This window comes from Dasypus novemcinctus, chromosome 11 (genome assembly GCF_030445035.2).
Source record: "Dasypus novemcinctus isolate mDasNov1 chromosome 11, mDasNov1.1.hap2, whole genome shotgun sequence".
NCBI lineage: Eukaryota > Metazoa > Chordata > Mammalia > Cingulata > Dasypodidae > Dasypus > Dasypus novemcinctus.
This window is the reverse complement of record NC_080683.1, coordinates 42316048-42340986: the sequence shown is the minus strand read 5'-3', so window position 1 is coordinate 42340986 and position 24939 is coordinate 42316048. Positions and strand designations below refer to the sequence as shown.

At 39.6% G+C, this 24939-nt stretch overlaps 1 protein-coding gene across 4 annotated transcripts in view; it reads right to left on the bottom strand.

Moving 5' to 3' along the window:
• SMAP1 (small ArfGAP 1) overlaps positions 1-24939 on the bottom strand; it is a 202230-nt gene that overhangs the window by 17672 nt on the left and 159619 nt on the right. The gene's annotated exons all lie outside the window — the stretch shown is intronic.

The following is a 24939-nucleotide window of genomic DNA, read 5'->3' as shown; positions in this document are numbered from 1 at the left end:
GCAGTTGTGGCTAAATGAATAAAAAGCTCAGGGCCCACAACAGCAACAGAACAGCAAAATGTTGAAGACACACAGTTTTTCAGATAAATTTAAAAAATTTTAGGAAGAATAAAGCTTATTCAAATTAAATCCCCATAATTTATCGCCATTTATTAAATGGTTTAAATACTGTAAATCACCATAGGGAACCTCAGACTAACCCACATAGTACATTCTGTGAGATAGATAAGTGGATGTCTGTATAAACAACTAATCAGAATTCACTACAGACCACACATCCCAGTGTGTGTTTCCCTTGTTCAGTGCAGAATAGTGGTGGGAGCAGCCAGCAATAGGAGGTAGTGGTAGTGGTCCCCTTTAATCAGTATGCAGAAATAGTAGTTGGTGGACAATAAAAATAATGGGAGATCCAGAGTACAAGAAAAGCCTAAGGCAAATGGAAGAAATTTAGCTGGGGACAACATTATAAAGAACAATAATAAAGCACAAAGGACCCTTTGAAAAGGCAATAAGCAAACAGAAGAAATTAAGACAATGTAGTAAAATGAAGAAGGGACTTCAATCTTAAAGGTAAGGCATCAAACTTAAACAGTTAGTAGTTTGTGGATAACTATTTTCTTTCTACATGTTACCCAAGAGTTCAGGCTAGCATATTATTTGGAAAATAAACTGGCAGATGAATGTTTTAAATTGCACATATATCAGAAATGCTACCATTTACAAGAAAAGGTTAAAATGTTTTGAGCTAAAGAAAAAGAGTTGTTAGACTCAGTTTTACATCTAACACGAACATATGGCATGCCCAGCATGGTATTTGCTGGCCTACTACACATCATGACACTTGATAAATGCTTAGAAAGAAAGTAACATTTCAAGTATGACAGCCTTGAAGGCCTGTCTCTATCATCCACAAATCCTCAATATAGTGAGGGAGCCTGTCAATTCTATTAACTGTGGCTATACCAGAACTCATTCTGATACCAATAATCCAAATGAGTAAAAGGGTAAAAAGAAATTTAACTACATTTACTGTCTTCCTCTTGGCCCATTCCACATGCCTTTGAATGGTAATTTATAAACCAAAAGGAAATAAGAACAGAAGAATACTTTACATTTTAATAACACATTTTTAACACTAAAAAAAAATTATTTCTAAGTTCTATGTGCCAGGTACCCTGATTAATGCTTTACATATAATTTCACAATTTAATCTTTCTATTACCTCTAGAAGAGAGATTAATTCAGAGAGTTTACACAATACACCTTGGATTTCAACAGAGGTCTGATTGGTGTACCTTTCTAGAAAACTCATCTGTTATAACCAGTTTGAGCAACTCTTGCTGGTGCTCAAGGCAGAAGCAGGTGCTCTTATCCTACCCACAGTTAAAAGAGTTTACATGGCCTTTGTCTTACCTCCTTAAAGCACCTTGAGGGCAGGGGCTGGCTTTAAATCCAGCCCAGGCATAGTACTTAGCCTGAGCTCCCTTCTGAGGAAATGAATGACTCCTGAGCCTACAAAATTGGCACCACCTCTACTGCAAGCCACACCACCCACATCTGGTAAGTCAGGCCTGTGGGTGCTACCTCCCAAATGTTCCTCTAATCCAGGGGCTGCAAAGTGGCAGCCTGCCGAAGTGTCTTATCCTCTTCAGTTTATTTTTTAATGGTAGTTGAATGCACGTGGATCTGACATGTGTGGCCCAGTATGCTACAGGCCTCTCTACTCCATAGTGGCACCATTTTCATAGCCCAGAATCCTCGTGCAGTCCCTCATGCCTTCTCACCAGGAAAAGAGTGCAGCTGCCTCCCACCAGTCTTCCTGACATCCACCCTTCTTCTGCAGACCTCCCTCCTCACACTGCTGGCAGATTCTCTGTCTACAGTAAAGACCTTTAATGCCAAAATTCTTTTATCTTGTGTTGGCTCCCACACGCTTACATAGCAACATCCTTGGAGGATCACACAAGCCCCTTCCTTCTGTGTTTCCCAATCTTTCCAGTTTTAACACCTTGCCATCCCCTCACTCCCACTCTCCTTATTACTGTCTAGCCTAATAACATCCAACTTTTCAACACTGCCTTTACATATGCCTTTTCTTTTGCCTATTAAAACTCCTATTCATCTTTCAAGAACTACTCCTCTTTCTTAATAAAGCCTCTCTTATGGGGAAAATCTCTCTCTCATTTGTGTCTCCACAGCATTTGATTCAACATAACTGTATGCATCACATTTCAATATCTCTGTTTTTATTTTGTTGCCTTCCTGTGAGATTCCTAGAGGCAAATAATGTTTTTATTCCCATTTTATTTTCAAGACTTAATTTAATGCTTGGCACAAAGCAAATGTTCAACATATGATGAAGTGCTTTCCAAATGTAGATTATGGGAGGATTTCTAGATGACTGTAAGGCCATGGTGAAAACAACTAATGGTCAGGTGTTCCTACTTCTGTTGGGAGAAAAAGTGAAATAATGGCACTATTTTCGAAAGTACCAAAATTCTCCTGGTTATACCCCCTTTTCCCCCCTTTACAGTCCTTGCCCTACTTTACCACCACCACATTTACCCTAGCTGATCCTTCTTCCTTGAAAATCTCTTCTTCCTCCACCCACACTCACCTGGAACCCACACAATCCTTTGCTGGCTCCTCCTTTGTTTTTCACAGCCACAGCTTTCATACCACTGCTTGCCTAGGATATTACAATTGCTCTAATTGGAAACCCTATATATAGGGACTTCCTCTCTCTAGTTTGTCAATTACAGTGAGGCTGGAATTATGTCTCTATAATATAATAGAAATAGCCCTCCAGAGTTACTCTGTCCACAGCTCAATGTGTCACAACTGCTATTGACACCACACACAGCTGCTCATGTATGGGCTGGTCTCCTTCACTAACCTGGAACTGGCACCTCGCTGGCCAGAGCCATTTCTTACACCCCTACAGATATGTTCCAAGTGTCCTGTCACAGCACCTGACAAGTACTACAAAGCTGTTCACTCAATAAGATGCAGATGGGTTTTAAATCATAAGATGCTATACAAAAATAAGCACAAATATCTGCATTTCTATCTTTCCCAAATGTTATTCACTCTATGGAGAAACTCCATAACATTAGATTTACCTTGAAATAAGTTTGAAGTACAATATAAATTAAATTTGCTCCTCCTTTGGCTATCAGCAGTAATTAACTTTTTGAATTGAGGAAAATAAAATTTAAATTGGGAACTTTAGCATTTATTTCAGATTTCACAATGAATTCGCATAACCAATTCTTTTACATAACCCCATTTCTTCCCCCAGCAATAACTCTGTGTCTTCCATTTTCAGACTGCAACCCCGCCCTCTACTTGCACTACTGTACACACACAAGGCTGCATTTTTTGGCATTTACTAGGTTTCAATGAACTCTGCTGGTGCTCAATAAATATTAACTGAATTCATCCTTTACTTGAATGTCAGAGGCATTAACTGGTTGTAATCTACTTGCACTAAGAATAAAAAATGTCAAAGAGCAACATGAGATTTTATGTATTAGTAATCTAGTTTAAGGCAGATAAGAATGTGATAAATAAATGGATGTTGTGTTTTTCATTACCATTTTTGACTGAGAGTGAACATTCAGCCTTGAGTATACTCTTGCTGCAATGAAAACTGCCAAGTCTAATTCTTCATTCGTAACTAGTGAAGCAACATCTTAAGAAGGAATGCATTTAAAGGAGGCTATTTGCATGAGAGGTAAGTGGTGCTCTCCTTAATGGCAAAACTCCTTCTTAAGGCTTTATAAAATGTCATGTTACCCAAAGAACTCCTTTTATTTTCTGCTCAAGTAACTTTTCCTTAATAAAATGTTATTTGGAATTCCTTTTTATTAAAACACATGACTTGCTTAATGAAATGAAATAAACTCTCATGTATCTTTATTTGTAAATTCAAGTCACAAATGTTCATTTGAAACACATTAAAATTTTCAAGCTTCAAAATGTTTGCAAATGTATTTTTAAAGAAAATAAGTACCTGAGAGGGAACTGGAGCTATTTTTTATTTTTTAATTTTCTTACTGCTAAATAGTTGGTATTTTGCTAATTTACTTAAAATGACTGAAATGCCCTTAAAAGATGATCCTAACCCTTCTGCTCTGTTTGTTCCTCCCTTTCCAAGCTGCTACCATGCTGCCAGTCTACTGTGCAAGAGGAGGGAAACCTACTTCTGCACCTTCCCATAATTCAGGCTACTTCTGAACGTGGGATGTCTGTCTGTCTTACAAACAGGTACTAGGATGTTATGTAAGGGAAAGCCCTGCAGTGCCACCAGACCTTCAGGAGACAAGCACACATTGATTCAGAGCTGCTGTCTAAGACTGTTGTAAAGTGGTTTAAGGAATAAACTTAGTAGAAATGATTGTTAAAAATACATGCATCAAACGTATCTGTACCATTTTATAGCCTCAAAGAAAAGAAACACATAAATATTAAATCAAATTGTAGAAAACAAATTTCTTTCTAAATGTTTGCAAGTGGTAACAAACTACATTTTCTGAAGTCCTCCCAATTGCCTTTGGAAGCTCAGTTCTTTCAGGCTGCTGAAAATCTTCCATAGCCCAAAGACCGTGCTTTGCAATCAGTTTCCTTTTGTCTCCCTCTTTTTCTCTCAATAGTAGTGGCTATTCTAAATCACTCAGTGTAATTTCTGCACATCCCTTCAAAGGCCCATGCTATCTTTTACTGATCTCCTCTGACCCAAAGTTTAGATTACAGTCTAAGGACAGCCACTGTGTGCAAGTTACTGTGCTAAGTGCTTCCAAAAAAGCAGAACATTTATTCTGGCCATCAACTGTAGAAAGGTTCTTATGTCCATTTCCTGGATGAAAACCCTAGAGCCAACCAAAATAAAAGCACTGCCTCTAAATGCAGTGCTCCCCTTATTACAACTATCAACAGGCACCAACTACAGCTATCCACTTGGCAAATGAGTCCACTGTCTGTTTTGTGTGGCAGAGTTTCATCTGGTAGTCTTAGAGTTTTTGCTTTTTATAACACTCCAACAGTGTTGTAGTCAAGAACATGGGCCTTGGTGCCAAACTACCCATATTGAATCCTGGATCTATCACCTACTAGCTATGTGACCTTGAGCAATTTATTTAACCTCACTGTGTCCCAGTTTTTTAATCTATAAAATGGAAATAATGACATTTCCATTCATCAATATCAGGACTGTTGCAAAGAGTCAATGAGTAAATATCAAATAGTATCTGGCACATAGTATGCATTGTCTAAATGTTTCTTAAAGTAATAAGTTAGTAATTTAATTAATACTTGGGTCAAACACCTTTCTTTGGTTCATCTTAGCTGAAACTGGACTTCAGCATTTAGCAGACAGGTCTGAGTCCCAGTTCTACTATATAGCAGCTGCCTTGGAAATTAACTTCTGCTAACTTTAGTTTTCTTGCTGTTTACAAAGAGAAGAAAGAAAAATGAAAAATAAAGGATGTGTGTGTATGGGTATTTGTGAAACACTCTGTACCTTAAGGGGCTGTTGTAAAGATGAAATGCACATGTGCCAGATAACTCTCTAACAAGGCCTCCCACAGGTTCCTCCTTGCCAGCAAAGCTTACTTCCCAGTGTAGAGGTTGAATATTTGTTTTCCTAGCCTGCCTTGTAAATGGAGAGAGGCCACATAACCCAGTTCAGAACAAAAGGACCCTGCACTCTGCTGGGGGACTCTTCTGGGAAAAGATTTTCTTCCTGGGTGGTGGAGGGGAGGGATTTGTGACAAAAAAAAAAGCAATCATTTGGGCAAAAAAACAATCCTTCAATCTCTGTGAGGATGGGAGGTTGGGAGCTGTACTACCCATTGGTGACCGTGAGGGACAAGCCTAAGAATTAAATAAAGTCAGGGCTGTTGATGTTATCACCATAGCAGAATGGGAAGAAAGAGAAAGCTGGCTCCCTGGCATCACCAAACCACCACTCCACAGCCCTGGACCAACCGGGCCTCCAAATTTCTTGTCGTTGGCAAGATAAATTAAATGTCCTTACTGTTTAAGCCACTTTTCAGTTTTCTGTTACCTGCACTCAGAAGTAGTCTCATTCACAGGTCCTTTTCATTCCTTTAAATACCTACCTATTCTCTCTGCTATCCTGTCCAGCAGCACATTCTCTGATGTCTGTGCTAGTTAAGCACAATCAAGAGGCTGCCTCTTCTTGCTCTCTTCTAAAGTTTGGGATATCATCAAGCCCCCAACTCCATGCCCATTTTTGGAACCTGTTCTCCAAATCACTCAGTTATTTACCCTGTGCACAGACTTGGGACCACTTGCAAGTATCTGTCCAATGCTAGTTCCCTTACACCAAAAAATTCATCTATCTGCATTTTCTTTCTTCCATAAGTTTGAGTTCACAAAAATACAACCAATTCGTAAGACCTCCTTTTGGAAAAGGTAATAATAGTTCATAATAGTCAACTGAACATTGTCTTCTGAACAAAGCAATAAATGGTTTTTTTCCTTATGTTTTTAAACCATATCTGAAAAACACAGCACACAATAAAATTACTTCAGTCATTTTAGCTACAGTATTCCTCTCCCGTGACTCCTTCTCATCACTCCTTACTCCGAGAAATGGGGACATGCACACAAATAGCACAAACATCCTCCTGATTTGGGCAAATAAGTAATGAAAAGGACACTGGTGGGTTTCCAGAACTGCTGCTGCAAAGCCTGGCAATCTTTTTTTATTTTAATTCTAATTTTTAAAAATTGGGCCTAGCATTCTTTTATTCAGCTCATTCCTGAACTTGTTTTATTTTACAGCACAGAGATTTTAGAAACCTTAATGCCCATGCAGGAATTTTCTGCCTTAAACACAATTTAATTTCTGTGGTGTTGATTTATTTTCAAATCTCTGTCCAGAAAATCTTCTTGAAATGAAAATATTTAGAGAGAAAGGATAATATATTCATGTCCCTCACTGCAGAAAACTGGAGTATATGTTAGTAAAGATTATGTGGGTTATAGACTATAGTTACATTGTCAACCCAATGTAAGCTGCCAATGTGATAAGATAAAGCCTTTATTTCTTGAAACAGAGTATGAATGAGTAAACTTTAAAACCTGCAAACTTTTCTAATAAACTTACCCAAAATTGTATGTCCTCTTGAGTCTTTTCAATTAAGAAAGAAAGAACCTCTATCTCTTTCTCTATACAATTCACTATTTAGTATTATTTAAAGAAAAAGCTTATGAAATGTTTAGGCAGAAATTTCCCTAAATTAAAGTAAGTGAGCATAATAGATAAAAGAGATAAAATTGGAAATTAATAGTATAAAGTTGAGGGCTGAAACCTTTCTCAATAGGACATTTAATAAGCTCAAAACCAAAACTATAATAAAAAAAAATAGATCAGGGAAGCAGATGTGACTCAACTGATAGAGTGTCTGCCTACCATATAGGGGTCCAGGGCTCAATACCCAGGGCCTCCTGGCCTGTGTGGAGAGCTGGCCCACACGCAAGAAGTGCCATGGCACACAGGGGTGCCCCCCACATAGGGGTACCCCATGCACAAGGAGTGCGCCCTCCTCCAAGGAGAGCCACCCCACGCGAAAAACGCAGCCTGCCCAGTAGTGGCACTGAACACATGGACAGCTGACGCAGCAAGATGATGCAACAAGATGATGCAACAAAGAGAGACACAGATTCCTAGTGCCACTGACAAGAATGCAGGTGGACACAGAAGAACACACAGCCAATGGACATAGAGAGCAGACAATGGGGGACAGGGGGTGGGGAGAAGGGGAGAGAAATAAATAAATTAAAAAAAAAAAAGATAAAAATGAATTTTATTCAAATAGTGAACATAAAAACACTATAACTGTACCCTGAGCTAGATTTTCATTACCAAGATGATACTTGATTCTTTGTAAGATGCTTTCTGGAGCACTGTACCATCATACGCCCTCCACAGTCCACCCCAGTAACATATACAAGTCTGTGCCTGGTAAGACTGCTGGGCAAGGCCTCTGACAAGGGCCAGTGGTTCTGCAGGAGGCACATTGTGCTTGGATGGCCACAAGATAGAAATCTAGAAGTGCTTTCTACCTTTCATGGGAGACCAAAATGATACTTGTAAGATCACATTTAATGCCAGCAATATATGATCTACTCAAGCCTTATGATTAGAGCATTTGCTTTCCCTTAAAGATTTTATTCTCAGAGGGGTATCATCTACCAATAATTTTTTTTTTTTTAAAGTACTTCTGAATGAACATATCAGCCTGGCTGGGGATGGAGATATGGGGAAGGGTAGAGGTGGTAGATTACCCTAGTCCAATAAAAAACAAAGAAATAATCAACAAAGAATGGACAGTAGCATAACAGTGTAATTTGTAGTCCTAATATAATTATACGGGTTGGGAACATGAAGAACACTGCACCACTGGGTCCTAGAAGCTGATTTCAATTTTCTTCTAACATAGGATGTACATATTCAAATCAAGGTAGGCCTGGAGTTTGATTCTATTCTGGAACATTCAGGGGTCATTCATTCTGGCCAGCCCTTAGTCACAAGGAGCCCAAAGACAAGACAGCAGGTGATAACTAAGTATCCTACCCCAATTCTGGTTTTAGAAAGGCATAAAATAAACAGTATTTCTACAGGCTTCAAACGCACAAATTAACACTTAAATATGAAGCAGTTCTTAGAGGCATGATCGGGAGCCGGCAAACTATAGTCTGGTTCTTATTTATGGTTAATGACGCTTTATTGGGACATAGCCATTCATTCATTTACACATTGATCTATGACTGCTTTCCCACTAAAATGGCAGAATTCAGTAGTTAAGTCCATATGACCCGCAAAATAAAAAATATTTATTATCTGGCCCTTTTCAGAAAAATTTGCTGATCCTGCCAATAAGCATACACAAAGCACTTTATGTCTGACCTCTTGATGGGAAGAACAGGAAAGGTGAGTTTAAGAAAGTAGGTTTAGCCTACAAGTCACCAGATTGAAGAAAGAGCATGAGCTCACAAGTCTCTTTTAAAGAGAAAATCAAATTACTAAAAAAATGACTTTAGCTTTTAACCTACTATGAGACCATTGAAAATGATCCTGAATACATACAACAAACTCAGGATCTGTGCTCCTCCATGGTTGTGCTTTCTCTGTATTTTCTGCAGATGTTTTAAGTAATGCCTTTTCTGGTCTCCTGGATTTAGTCATATGGGAATACGCTGTCATTTCTGCATGAGCATACATCATCTACTTCAAGGCACCTGCTCTCTACTCCCCACTGTGTTTCAATTTATAGGGGAAAACCAGGAACCCATTAAGAAAGAGTGACACGCTCATGAGCAGAAAAATACTCTGTTGCCCAGAATAGACATCGATAATCAATCCCAATTTAGGACTAGTTTGCTTTGAGCTGAAAGGGACTTTTGATTCTTTGTAGTCTCCTGGACTTTCATAAATTCATCAAATTGCATGCTCAATACAGCTTTTTTAAAAGTCTGAAAATATTTTTTAAAAATAATGTAGGATATTGATAACCAGCAGGTGTGGAGTTATATGAGCTCTGGGTAAGATGCCCCTGCCTCTCCAAGCTGCTACAACTCTTATCAGCAAGATAGCCCTCTTACTAACCCCATCTCCCATCACCTTTGAAACCCCTTCGCTGTATGAGGTAGAACTCATTGTTGGTCATCAGAAAAACCCTAAATATTCTTAACTTCTTCTTCAAGCATTCCCTTCACCTTATTACCCTAAATGAGCACTGGTTCTCTAGTTCTAAAGACACCGGTTCCTGAAGGCCTCCCAAGGGCTAGCAGCTTTCTCTTCCATCCCTCTCATACCACTTGACCTGGAGTGGGGGGTGTGTGTGCGCACAATGCTTCCCACAGGTACTTTTTGCCCATCTTTCTCCCTCTTCCCTCCTAAAACTCCTGACTTTGAATTATTCTTTTTGGACATAAAAGCCCAATGTCCTTCCTTGTCACAGTCACTCCTCATCATTTCTTGGCAGTTTTAGCTCCTTGCTCACAGTTACTTTCAGTAGCACTACCGTTAATATTCTCAAATATTCAATACTCATACCACTCATACAGATGATCCTTCCCACATTCTGGCCCCTCAGTTCCTTACCCTCTCCTCTTACAAGCCTGTCTTCCACACTATCTTAGTCATTCATTCCCGTAGTCATACACTCTACCTTATCAGTATCAGTAACTATGACCTCTCCAAAATTTAAATTTCAAGACAGTCACTTTCCAATCACCACCTCTCCTATCTTCATAGCATAACCCTCCATGACTAACCCACATTCAACAATTCTTCCTCTCCACTGTAATCTAAAATCCAATGATACTACCATCTTTTGTGGCACCTCACAGCTTCTCCCCACACCCAAATCCTCACCTTTATGCAGCTTAGATTCTATGGTTCATCATTACAATCACACTTTTTCATGTAATCTAAACTCCTTACTCTATCACATTCAACTACTTGGTCCACATTTGTGTCCATGCATTCAAACTGGCTAGAAAACACACGTCCCTGGTGACCAATCTCACTTATACTCATGACCATTAATATCATGTGAGCACTTAGTATTGTCCAGCAATTCAATTTCCTGTCAATATCCATTCAATTTTCCACTCTCCTAGACAACTATTTCACTTCTTCTCTCTTTCTACATTTAAACACCTTCTTCCTCATCTTTACTCTCAGCTTATTGCCATGATTCGTGCAAGCCAAGGAACACCAAGGATTGCAGGTAAACATCAGAAGCTAGAATAGACAAGGAAGGATTCTCTCCTTTCAGTGGGAGCAATGGCCCTGCCAAAAACTTTGATTTTGGACTCCCAGTGTCCAGAACTATGAGACAATAAATTTCTGTTGTTTTAAACCAAGTTTGTGGTTTAAACTTTATTATGGGAGTCCTGAGAAACTAATACAGTTTTCCAGCAGACCCACAAGGTAAGTGAGTGAGACAAATAAATGATAATTGGTATAGTCACTGATATTTTGGAGTTGTTTGCTACTCAGCATTAGCAGCAACTGTTGACTATTACAGAATTTGATACCAGAAGAAGGGTGTTGCCATAATCAAACCTTTTGAGACGGGGTGGTAAAAGATAAGGAAATACATAAAAGAACTTGAAAAATATTCTGGTGAAATAGTTGGTAAAACAGTCTCCTGCAGTAACCTGGAAGGCAACAATGCATCAAATAAGACTGTAGCAGAGCTGCTCTATACAATCCACAGAACTGAAAGTAATAAATGTTTATTGTTGTAAGCCACTGAGATTTTAGGGTTATTTACTATGCAACATTATCAGCAACATCTGAGGATCTCAAAGACCAATCACTTCATTTGTCTAATAGATCCTATCCCCTTTTGGCTATTCAAGGACATTGCTGTAGTAACTCTTTGACCTGAATCATCAGATCTGCCAGCTCTACAGGTTCATTTCCAACAGTAAACATCCTATAATTTTATCCATTTTTTTTCAATCTTATCTTCCTACCTCTCACCCAGCTACTGCTCCATTTCTCAACCCTCTTTATAACAAAATTTCTCCAAAGAGTTATACTTATTCTCTCCATTCTTCTCTTTCCATTCTATCTTGAACCCATTCCAATCATGTCTACAACTTCTACTACCCCATCAAAGCTACTCTTGTCACTGTATGTTGCTAAATCCAATGATCAATTCTTAATCGTCATTTTGCTTGATCTGTCAGAAACACTTGACCCAACTATTTATTTCTCCTCCATGAAACACTTTAAATTCACAGATATTTGGTGAAATTTCCCTGTGGGTGATTTATATATCCTCCCCTGCAGAATAAAAGCATGGACATGTGACTTAAGGCAACCAATGAAGTATGGGTGGAAGAGATAGACATTACTTCAAAATATAATTGTTATTTGCCATGTGCTCTTTTTCCTCTCCTGTAATAACCAGCAATGATCAAGATCAGACCAGCACATTATGGCCTGCAGCCCAAATCCAAATCCAGCCTACTCCCCTGATTCTGCAAATGAAGTTTAATTGGGACACAGACATGCCTGGCCATTTGTATATTACATATGGTTGCTTTTATACTACAATGGCAAAGTTGAGTAGCTACACAGAGACTATATGCCTGTAGAGCCTAAAATTTACATACTGGCCCTTTTACAGAAAGGGTTTACCAACCCAATTCTAGAGAGAGGCTACTCTGTCAGTCTGGATACTGAATTGAAGATGGTGTGGAACAGAGCATTAGTTTATTTCAGATGGACACAGCAAGAATGAGAAATAAACCTTTGTTGCACAGGCCACCAATATTTTTGGAGAAGTTTATTACCACAGCATAACCTAGCCTCCCCTGACTTACAGAGAAATTCTGATTTTGGCTTATAAGACAAACACCACACAGTACCACTTTCCCACTATTTCCCTATCCACTCCTTTTTAGCCACCTTTCCAGGTTCCTTTTTATCTCTTTGACCAGCAAATATCTGAGTCCCCTAGCATGTGGTATCTGAACTTCCACTCCTCTCTTCAATCTATATTCACTTTGTGTAGCAAAGAATTTAATCTTGCCTCAAAAAGAGGTATGGTTATTGCCCTCAGCTTCTGGGAGGTAATCTCTAGACCCTTGTAGTGTATAGAGTAGTACCTAGGAGTGTCATTGTTTGTACCTTGTGCCACATTGGATAATCCAACACTGTGATTTAGGGTGGGGGCTTTGGGTCACACCACATGGTAAACCTCCAGAGGGACTAGAGACTGAGATCCGCCATGGGGACAATCAAGCATGTCTATACAATGGAGCCCCAATAAAGACTCTGGACACCAAAGTTTGGCTGAGCTTCCCTGGTTGACAATATTCTGTGCATATTATCATACACTGATACTGGGGAAGTAATTCTGACCATGACTGCAGGAAGAGGACAACAGAAGCTCTGTGCCTGGTACTTTTCCTGGACACTGCCCTATGTACTTCTTCCCTTAGCTGATTTTAGTCTGTATCCTTTCCTCATAATAAACATGAACCATGATATAACAGCTTTCAGTGAGTTCTAGGAGTCCTTCTAGTAAATTGTCAAACCTGAGGGTGCTTTTGGTAACCCTCCATGAATTTATACTTCGTGTCAAAAGCAAGGGTGGTCTTGTGTACTGTGTTCCCTCTAACAATGAACAACTGGCTAACTTATCACGTAATCCCTTGGTGAATTCATCCAGTTTTATGATTTCAAACATCTTTATGCTGATGGCTTCCAAATTTATATTCCCATACAGACCTTTTCCTGAACTCCCTTTTTTTTTTTTGAGGGGGGGAAGAATGGGATGAATAATACACATTGCAAACTTAATATGACCCAAACAAAACTCCTGATCTTCCATCCAGACTTTCTACAGATTTTTCCATCTCAGTAAATGGCAACTCCATCCTTTCGGTTGCTCAGGTTGCCAACCTTAATACCCCTTTTTCTTTCAATTCCCAAATTTAACCAGTCAGAAAATTCTGTTGGCTCTACTTTCAAAATACGTCAGAATCTTATTACCTCTTATAACCTCCAATGCCACCACCTAATCTAAGCCTTTTTCATCTCTTCACCTGTATAACTGCAAGTTTCCTTATTGATCTCCGTTTCCCCCCTTGCCCTACTACAATCTTAATCCCAACACAGCAGCCACATCGTTCTTTAAAAGCAAAGTCTGCCTGTCCTTTTCCCTGTTCCTTACTTCCAGATCTGTTCTGTCACTACTTTCCCCCAGATCATTCCATTCTAGCCATATTGTAAGTCATCCTTGCTGGTCCTTATATAGATTAAATCTGACTCTACTGCTGAGACTTTGCATTTTCTGTTCTCCCTACTTGGAATGCTCTTGCCCCAGATAGTCACACCTTCTTTAGGCCTTTAGCTTCAACGACAGCCTTCAGTGATCCCTTCCTTGTTCGCCCTATTAAAAATTATAAGCCCCACTTTTACTTTCTTTTATCTATAGCAGTTATTATAAAGGACATAAAAATATACTTTACTTAAGTGTTTACTGTCTCCGCAATCAGAATGAAAGCTCAAAGACACAGGGATTTTTATCTGTCCTTTTTTCACAGTAGTCCCCCCAAGTGCCTACGATGGTGCCCAGTCACAGAGTAGATACTAGGTAAATATCTGCTGAATCAATGAATAAATGTGGTTAAAACACATTATAAACTTAATTATAAACTAATAAACAGGCACTTAGACTGGAAAGGAAATGCTGCAGTGATGAAAAAGATGATTGAAGCTGTAGTAAGCTGTATTTTTACTTTGGTAATAAATCTATTTTCTTTTCTTTCATTTACAGCAAAGGCAATAAAATTATAGAAGTTTTGATGACTAGAATTCAACATAAATATATTTAGAGCCCCTGGACTGAAGCCCTATTTTCAAATTTACAGTTTTGTTTTGTTTTTTAATTGTTAATATAATACTTTTCACCAACATACAATAATTTTACCTCCAGGAAGTATATTTCTATGATATACCAGCTTCCTAAAGAAATGAATAAAACATTTAACTGTAATTCTTAAGACTAAAAACAATTTACTTAATAAGAACTAAGATGAATTTTTAGAAAGGCAGGAAATAAAGTTCAACTCTATCCTTCAACTGTCTTTAAAAAGAAATGAATAAAACATTTAACTGTAATTCTTAAGACTAAAAACAATTTACTTAATAAGAACTAAGATGAATTTTTAGAAAGGCAGGAAATAAACTTCAACTCTATCCTTCAACTGTCTTTCATTCAAAACAAACCACTACAAGCTGGCCCATGCGCAGTGCTGATGCGCACAAGGAGTGCCCTGCCACGCAGGGGTGTAGGGGAGCCCCACGCGCAAGGAGTGCACCTGTAAGGAGAGCCCAGCACGAAGGAGGGAGCAGCCTGCCCAGGAATGGCGCCGCCCACACTTCCCGTGCCGCTGACGACAACAGAAGCGGACAAAGAAACAAGACGCAGCAAAAAGACACAGAAAACAGACAACCGGGGGAGGGGAGGGGAATTAAATAAATAAAAATAAAGCTTAAAAAAAAAAAAAAAACCACGACAACAAAAAAACTTCTTCAAGGCTCAAATATTACTAAAAACCACCACTGATCAATCCAATTCTTTTAGAAAAAAGAGTTGAAAAAGGTACAAAAAAATATCTGCAGATAAATACTGGAGTACAAGCACCCCTTGAATGAAACCCTGTTTACTTGCCAGGCAGATAAAATGTATCTGCCAGGTATGAGAACAAACAGGACGTTAAATTAAAATACCTGTCATTATCATCAGAAATATGAAATAAATCCAGCCACTAGACCTGGGTATAAAGTGTGTCGCTTCAGTTAAACAATATTAAATTTTACTTCCGGCAAGATGGTGGCTGAGTGAGCTTGCCTTGCCGTCTCTCCTGGGAAGAGGCAGTGGGGCGCCGCCGGAGGTTCTCTGGGACCAGGCTTTTTTGGGATTTTTGCAGGGCAGGAAGAGTCTGGACATCGATTTGGTGGGAAGGTAATGGAGAGGATTGGTCTATAAGATACAATTTGGGTTCTATTGCCCCGAGGTGACACCTGCACATGGGTTGCTCCCTCCTTGGGGGTGGGTGGAGCCGTGGAACCTGCACTGCAGCCACGCTTTTTGGTGGCTCTGAGCTGTTGGGGAATTCGCGAGTCCTGGGCGGGCTGTTGGGGGGTTGACGGGACGGGACGCCTTTGCGGATCGATTTGGGGAGACAGACGGTGTTTTGTTGTGAAGCGGGGGAATTTTTGATTGCGGACACAAATAATAGTGCTTCCACCTGGAGCCCTGCCCCCACAGGCCCGGCTGCCGATCTGCAACGGAATCAGATTGTTGGCAATAAAGGGACGTAATTGGGAGGTTGTTACAGGGTGCGGCGAGGGAGGGGGACACGTCTGGAAGCCGATTGGGGAATATTTTGCGAAGCTTGGGAATTCCGGTTGTGGAATCTGTTTTCGACGTTTCCAACTGGAGCCCAACCCACGGGCCGGGCTCCGGAGCTGCGTCATTAAATTGGCTGTGGTGTAGAGGCGCCCCCAGGTGGCCGTTTTGTGGGATCATAGGGTGGGAGCGGTCCAAAAGCTGAATTGACGAAATATCCACAAAAATAAACCCTAGTGAGTAAGTGAATTGCAGGGTTCAGACATAATATAAAGTTTGCGGATCTGACTTCCCCCATAGGGTTGGCACCCAGCTCGGGGATCCCTGAGGGCTGTGTTACACTGCGGGGCTCCTAGGCTTCCTGTTGACCAGATTAGAGGTTGCCAGGTCTGAATCCCCTAAACTCTGGTGACCCACACCCCAGAGACTCACACCTCTTGAGTCTTCAATATCTCAGACTTTCCACCCCTGAATCCATCATGCCCTGAGGTCCATCTGAGGTCCTTGAATGCCCTAGCCTTCAACGTTTGCATTTTTTCTTTACCATTTCATTTTGTTTTGTTTTAATTTTCATTTTATCTTATTTTTTACTTTTTTTAATGTCCAAATTGCTAATATTGCATTATCCCCTAATCTTTTCTCCCAGCGTATCCCCCAAAGTCTTTTTTTTTTATTCAGTTATTTAGGGTTTTTTGTTGTTGTTGTTGTAGTTGGTGTTACAATTGTGGTTCGCGTATATCTGTTTTTTTCTTACCCCTACCTGTTCCCCACCCTTTGCCCACCCCCCTTTTTCTTTTTTCCTTTCTTCACTTCTTTCTTTTTTTTTTTTTTTCTTTTTCTGTTTTTGCTTTCCCTCTTGTCCCTCATTTTCTACTTATTTTATTTTAACTCAATTATACAATAGGTGCTGCAGGGAACACCTCACATTTGCTGGGTTCTCTCATCCTCCACTGCCTCATTTCTAAGTGAACTGATTTAGGCTACCTACACTATCCCCTTTCGCCTACATCTTGATATCCGCCATCATCTACTGTCTCTCCTATATTCCACCTCCCATCGCCCTTTCTTTGATCCACAAAGTATCTAACTCTTAATTCCTAATACCTTTGTTTTCTGTCTGTTATCCACTCTTGAAACTATTACCTATCTTTTCTCTTTCCCTCTCTCATGAAAACAATAGCTTTTTGGCTCATACCATATTCCTCCCATATTCAGTCAGCTACCTCATAATAGGTACTCTACCTACTGCTATAACTCTACACAATTTTACATGAATCTAACCTCCATCCTCCCAGATCTCATATTTTTGCTTTGTTAACATATATCACCAATACTACCTTACACTTTTTCCTTGCTTACACAATTACCTTTCCCCAGCACTAATACTTTCCTTTAAAGTGAATGTAACCAGCAACAAGAAATTAGAATAAGAAGAACAAAGTGACAAAGAGAAGATATAACACTTACGCAAAAACAACAGCTAAGTAATATCCAAGAGTAGACAAAGAAGCTAAGGAACTGATCAAACCCGTCAAGATAAAATGATGACCAGACAGCAACAAAAACCTACAAACCAAACCAGTAATCAGGAAAACATGGCTGAATCCAATCAACAAACTAAAAATCAGGAAGGGGAACAGAACTTCACTCAAGCAATGAAAGATTTCAGAACATTTATCACCGACAAATTTGATGAAGTAATGAAAGAGGTTAACAACATGAAGACAACACTCAGAGGGGAAATTGCAGACATACGCAAAAAGATAACAGATATGATGGGAATGAACACCACAGTTCAAGAAATCAAAAATACACTTGCAGCAAATATCAGCAGACTAGAAGAGGCAGAGTAGAGAATTAGTGATGTGGAAGACAGTACATCAGAAATCAAACAGATAGTAGAAGGGGTCGATAAAAAGATAGAAAAAATCCAGCTAGGACTCAGGGACCTGAATGACAATGCAAAATGCTCAAACATACGTATTATAGGCATTCCAGAAGGAGAAGAGAAGGGAAAGGGGTCAGAAGGAGTGTTGCAGGAAATAATGGCTGAAAACTTCCCAAATCTACTGAAAGAGACAGATGTACATATCCAAGAAGCACAGCGCACTCCACTAGTCATAAACCCCAACAGGCCCACCCCAAGACACACACTTGTCAAATTATCCAATGCTCAAGACAAAGAGAAAATCCTAAAAGCAGCAAGAGAAAAGAAAACCATCACATACAAGGGAAGCTCCATAAGATTAAGTGCTGATTTCTCATCTGAAACCATGGAGGCAAGAAGGCAGTGGTATGATATAATCAAAGTACTAAAGGAAAAAAATTTCCAACCAAGAATACTCTATCCAGCTAAACTAGCATTCAAACATGATGGAGAGTTCAAAATATTCGCAGATATACAGAAACTGAAAGAGTATACCAACAAGAAACCTCCCCTTCAAGAAATTCTAAAGGGAGTTCTGCAGGAAGAAAGGAAAAAACAGGACAGGCAGAGTTGGAGGAGAGTATAAGAGCAACATAAAAAGACAAAAATAGAAGGGGAAAAAAAATACAAACAAAATATGACAAACACAAATCCAATCAAAATATGGCTAACACAAATAATTCCTTGAAAGTAATAACACTGAATGTCAATGGATTAAACTCACCTATCAAAAGATTCAGACTGGGACATTGGATAAGGAAATATGACCCATCCGTATGCTGTCTACAAGAGACACATCTTAGTCTCAGAGACGCATGGAGATTGAAAGTGAATGGCTAGAAAACAATCATACAAGCAAGCAATAACCAAAAAAAGGCAGGAGTAGTTATATTAATATCAAACAAAATAGACTTTAAAGGTGAAACAATTGTGAGAGACAAAGAAGGATACTACATTTTAGTGAAAGGGAAAATCTGCCAAGAAGATCGAACAATCATAAATATTTATGCTCCTAACAAGAGTGCCTCTAAATATGTGAGGCAAACGCTGGAAAAACTAAGTGAAACAATAGATGCATCTACAATTATAGTGGGGGATTTTAATACACCACTATCTACCTTGGACAGAACATCTCAAAAGAGAATCACTAAAGAAACAAAACACTTGGACAGTATATTAGAGGAGCTGGATCTAATAGACATATATAGATCATTATACCCAAACACAGCAGGATATACATTTTTCTCAAGCGCACATGGATCATTCTCCAAGATAGACCATATGCTAGGCCACAAAGAAAAGCTTAATGAATTCAGAAAGATTGAAATCATACAAAACAATATCTCTGACCACAGTGGAGTCAAGCTGGAAATTTGCAAGGGACAGAGGCCCAGGTTTCACACCACAGTTTGGAAATTAAACAGCACACTCTTAGAAAAACAGTGGGTCAAAGAGGAAATATCAAAAGAAATCAATGACTACCTTGAAACAAATGATAATAACACAACATACCAAAATTTATGGGATGCAGCAAAAGCAGTACTGAGAGGGAAATTTATAGCCATAAATTCATATATCAAAAAAGAAGAAAGAGCAAAAATTGAAGAACTGCACATTTGAAGGAATTAGAAAAACAACAACAAAGTAACCCAACAGGAAGAAGGAAAGAAATAACAAAGATAAGAGCAGAACTAAATGAAATAGAAAATAAGAAAGCACTTGAAAAGATAAACAAGACCAAGAGCTGGTTTTTTGAGAAGATCAACAAAATTGACAAACCTTTAGCGAGACTAACAAAGAAAAAAAGAGAGAAGATGCAAATACACAAAATAAGAAATGAGAAAGGCGATATCACCACTGACCCCACAGAAATAAAGACTATCATAAGAGGATACTTTGAAAAACTATATTCCAACAAAAATGGCAATTTAGAGGAAATGGACAAATTCCTAGAAACAAATAAGCAACCCATATTGATGAAAGAAGAAATTGATGATCTTAACAAACCAATCACAAGCAGAGAGATAGAATCAGTCATTAAAAATCTCCCAACTAAGAAGAGCCCGGGGCCAGATGGCTTCACAGGTGAATTCTACAAAACATTCCGGAAAGAACTAACACCAATCCTGCTGAAACTATTCCAAAAAATTGAAACGAAGGAACATTGCCGAACTCCTTCTATGATGCCAACATTACCCTAGTACCAAAGCCAAACAAAGATACCACAAAAAAGGAAAATTACAGACCAATTTCTCTAATGAACCTAGATGCAAAAATACTTAACAAAATACTTGCTAATCGTATGCAACAACACATTAAACGAATTATACACCATGACCAAGTGGGATTTATTCCAGTTATGCAAGGATGGTTCAACATAAGAAAATCAATCAACGTAATACACCATATAAACAGATCGAAGGAAAAAAATCACATGATTATATCTATAGATGCAGAAAAAGCATTGGACAAAATACAGCACCCTTTCTTGATAAAAACACTCTAAAAGATTGGAATACAGGGAAATTTTTTGAACATGATAAAGAGTATATATGAAAAACCTAAAGCCAACATTGTTTACAATGGAGAAATCCTAAAATACTTCCCTCTAAACTCAGGAACAAGACAAGGATGCCCATTGTCTCCGCTCCTATTTAACATTGTCTTAGAAGTACTTGCTCGAGCACTGAGGCAAGAACCAGATATAAAAGGCATTCAAATCGGAAAGGAAGAAGTCAAAATTTCACTATTTGCAGATGACATGATCCTATACATAGAAAACCCTGAGAGATCTATAACAAAGCTTCTAGAACTCATAAATGAGTTTAGTAAAGTCGCAGGTTATAAGATCAATGCGCAAAAATCAGTAGCATTTCTGTACACCAATAATGAGCAAGATCAGGAGGAAATCAAGAAACAAATACCATTCACAATAGTAAATAAAAAAATCAAATACTTAGGAATAAATTTAACTAAAGAGGAAAAAACTTATACACCGAGAACTATACAAGACTGTTCAAGGAAATCAAAGAAGACCTAAATAAATGGAAGAATATTCCTTGTTCATGGATAGGAAGACTGAATATTATTAAGATGTCTATCCTACCAAAACTGATCTACACATTCAATGCAATCCCAATAAAAATCAACACAGCCTTCTTTAAGGAACTAGAAAAACTAACTATGAAATTTATTTGGAAAGGAAAGAGACCCCGAATAGCCAAAGACATACTGAAAAAAAGAAAAACGAAATTGGAGGAATCACACTACCTGACTTCAAAACATACTACAAAGCTACAGTAGTGAAAACGCATGGTATTGGCATAAGGAGAGACACACAGACCAATGGAATCGAATTGAAAGCTCAGATATAGAACCTCACATATATAGCCATATAGTATTCGATAAAGCCATCAAACCCTCTCACCTAGGAGAGAGTGGCCTATTCAACAAATGGTGCCTGGAGAACTGGATAGCCATATGTAGAAGAATGAAAGAGGATTACCATCTCACACCTTATACAAAGATCAACTCAAGATGGATCAAAGACCTAAATATAAGAGCCAAGACCATAAAAACCTTGGAAAGCAGTGTAGGGAAACATCTACAGGACCTTGTAATAGGAAATGGCTTCATGAATATCACACCAAAAGCACGAGCAGCAAAAGAACTAATAGATAAATGGGACTTCCTCAAAATTAAAGCCTTCTGCACCTCAAAGGAGTTTGTCAAGAAAGTAAAAAGGGAGCCAACACAGTGGGAGAAAATATTTGGCAACCATATATCTAATAAGAAACTTATAACTTGCATATATAAAGAACTCCTATATCTTGAAAATAAAAAGATAAACAACCCATTTAAAAAATGGGAAAAAGATTTAAACAGACACTTCTCCAAAGAAGAAATACAAATGGCTAAAAAGCACATGAAAAAATGCTCCAAATCTCTAGCTATCAGGGAAATGCAAATCAAAACTACAATGAGATACCATCTTACTCCCATAAGATTGGCAGCTATAAAAAAAACAGAAGAATACAAATGCTGGAGAGGATGTGAAGAAAGGGGAACACTCATCCACTGCTGGTGGGAATGCAGAAGGATCCAACCATTCTGGAGGACAGTTTGGCGGTTTCTCAAAAAGCTACCCATAGATTTGCCATATGATCCAGCAATACCACTGCTGGGTATATATATACCCAGCAGAACTGAAAACAAGGACACAAACCGATATATGGACACCAATGTTCATAGCAGCATTGTTCACTATCGCCAAAAGTTGGAATCAACCCAAATGCCCATCAACAGATGAGTGGATCAATAAAATGCGGTATATGCACACAATGGAATACTACGTGGCTGTAAGAACAAATACACTACAAACACACATGATAACATGGATGAATCTTGAGAACCTTATGTTGAGTGAAGCAACCCAGGCATTGAAGGACAAATACTACATGACCTCAATGATATGAAATAAACAAGCTGCCTCAGAGAGCTAGAGACTGAACGATAGGCTTACAGGAAATCGGGGGGTGGAGGAAGGATGTGAGCCGACGTCTGCAGGGGTGGAATTTATGATGAGCTGGCGGTAAGTATGAACACAAAGAAGAGATAAAATGGGGGCAAGGGGTTGCCTTTGGGTGGGGCTTTGCGGGTTTGAGGGGGGCTGGGGATGGGCGGATGGGTAATATTGCCCAAAAAGTGGGGGGAGGGAGGGGTAGCATACGAACACAGGAGAGTGTTAGGTGTTGGTTGAGAGTAAAATGCTGAGAAAATCGTATCAAAATATAATTAAGAGGGTTACCTGTTTAGGATGCTTGGAAGGGATGGTCCGATGCGGGACGGGCTCCTGGGGAATGTCTGAATGCTCATTTTGCCAGAGTGGGTGATACCATTGGGTAGAGACCCAAGTAGTGAGAGTGGGGGTGGACCCACATCCTGGGGAGGACTAATGCCATCAAATAGAGGGAACTGTATCTCTTGAGAGTAAGGATGGCTCCCAGGGCATTGGGGCAGCTGAGCAATTTAGGACCTGAAAACTGTTGCAAGTATCTCTGGACGTGGCTCCTCGGGAAACGGAGGTTGGCTGTCACTGTGGGCACCAAGGGGATGGGAAAACGGATGTTAAATGTGTGTAACCAAGGTAAATGTGGGGTAAGAGAGGAGTTTCGTGAGAGTACACAAGGATGGATATAAAATATGTAATATTACATCATAAACATATAGGGGACAACAGAATGATAATGTAAACCATAATGTAAAACATAGGATAACTAAAAATGTTAGAAAACTGCGTGTCCTAAAGTATGCACCACAATGTAAGCACAGATGTCACCTGGTTTGAAAGCTATTGTCTCAGACTCTGTACATCACTTTAAGTAAACATGTTGTGAATAGGCTGTTAGAGTATCACTGTGGAAGGGAAAAGGTTTTGTGGTGGATGTGTGGGAATGCTGTATATTGCATACATGAATTGCTGTGGTCTAGGACTCTTGTGAAGAGAAGATCAATAATTAGGGGGGGAAAAAAAAAGGAAAAGAAAAAGATAGGATGTAGAATTTTTCCAAGTCAACATGTATTCTATATCTAACCTTTAAAGCCATCACTATATCCCATTTTGCTAGTAAGAGATCCTGACATGATATTGGGGCTTCAATATTCAGGAAGTTCTGGATCCCAGAGTGGTCCAACAATGGCAGCGGAGGAATACTGGTATAGGATACTATTGACAGGGGATATATGGCTGACAGGGAGCTATACAGGGCATATGTCCAGGATGCATGGTAATGTTTAGATATACTCACAGTGGCAACAATTAAAAACTAAAGCTGGGGGGGTACTGGGTCCCTGGCCGGGGGTGCTGTGCCGTGGTCCCTAGGGGGCCTAGGGGAGCAGCGGCAGTCCCCCAAGTGCAGCGGCAAGGACCAAGAAGGAATGAGGGTCCAACAGTGAGCCCCTGATACTAATGACTATGCTTGTGAGCCTATATGCCTGAAATAAGAACAAGGCCTAGAGTAGCACTGTGCCTGGGAATTTCCTCCTGACAGCCTTCATGTTACTCAAATGTGGCCAGTCTCGAAGCCTAACTCAGCATCTAAATGCAATGCCTTCCCCCCAGCGTGGGACATGACACCCGGGGATGAGCCTCCCTGGCACCGAGGGATCACTATCAACTAACAACTGATAATGCAACTGGAAAATGACCTTGAATTGAAGGTTCGATGCGGATCAGTAGAATATCCCAGTCTACATAGAATAATATGACTTTAAAATGCTGTTTGATCTAATGTAAGGGGGAAATAGAAAGGAGAAATGAGTTTATATGGCTATGAGTCTCTAAAAAAAAAAAAGAGTCTGGAGGCTGTCGGAAGGATTGCCCTTATGCACAACTGAGCAGAGTCTAAGAGACAGATAAAGTAGATACAATCCCCAGGTATTGGTTCCTTTGAGGGCTAAAGGGACCCATGGGTTCTATGGTCATGGCAGATAGGGTTCACTGCCATGTCAGATGGCCCTTCTTTGGAGCTGGTGTTTCTGCGTGATGAAACTGGACCCAGAGGGGATCTCTTTTCATAAGACTATCATGCTACTTTACTGGAATTGTAGTTGGTATTGGGGTTTCAGATATATTTAGGGGATTGAATTTTACTGACAATATGATAACCAGGCCCTGAGCCTCAACAGACTCCAGCTCCTACAATCTGATTTATTGGACTCACCTCACTCAGTTAAGATGGAGTTGAAGAACGACAACCACCACACCATGGAGCCTAGAGTACCTACAACTGAAAGCAGGAGGATTGCATCCAGTATCCATATGGAATCTGAGCCTCCTCCTGACATAGAGGTGCAACAGACACAACCAATCCAAGGCCCACAGAGAAAAGGTGGCATTGGAATGGGAAAAGTGGACATGGTGGCTGATGGATATGGGGAATGGCAGGAAGAGATGAGATGTGGAGGCGCCTTTGGGACCTGTAGTTGCCCTGGATGGTGCTTCAGCGGCAATCACCGGACATTGTAAATCCTCCCAGGGCCCACTGGATGGAATGTGGGAGAGTATGGGCCATGATGTGGACCACTGACCATGAGGTG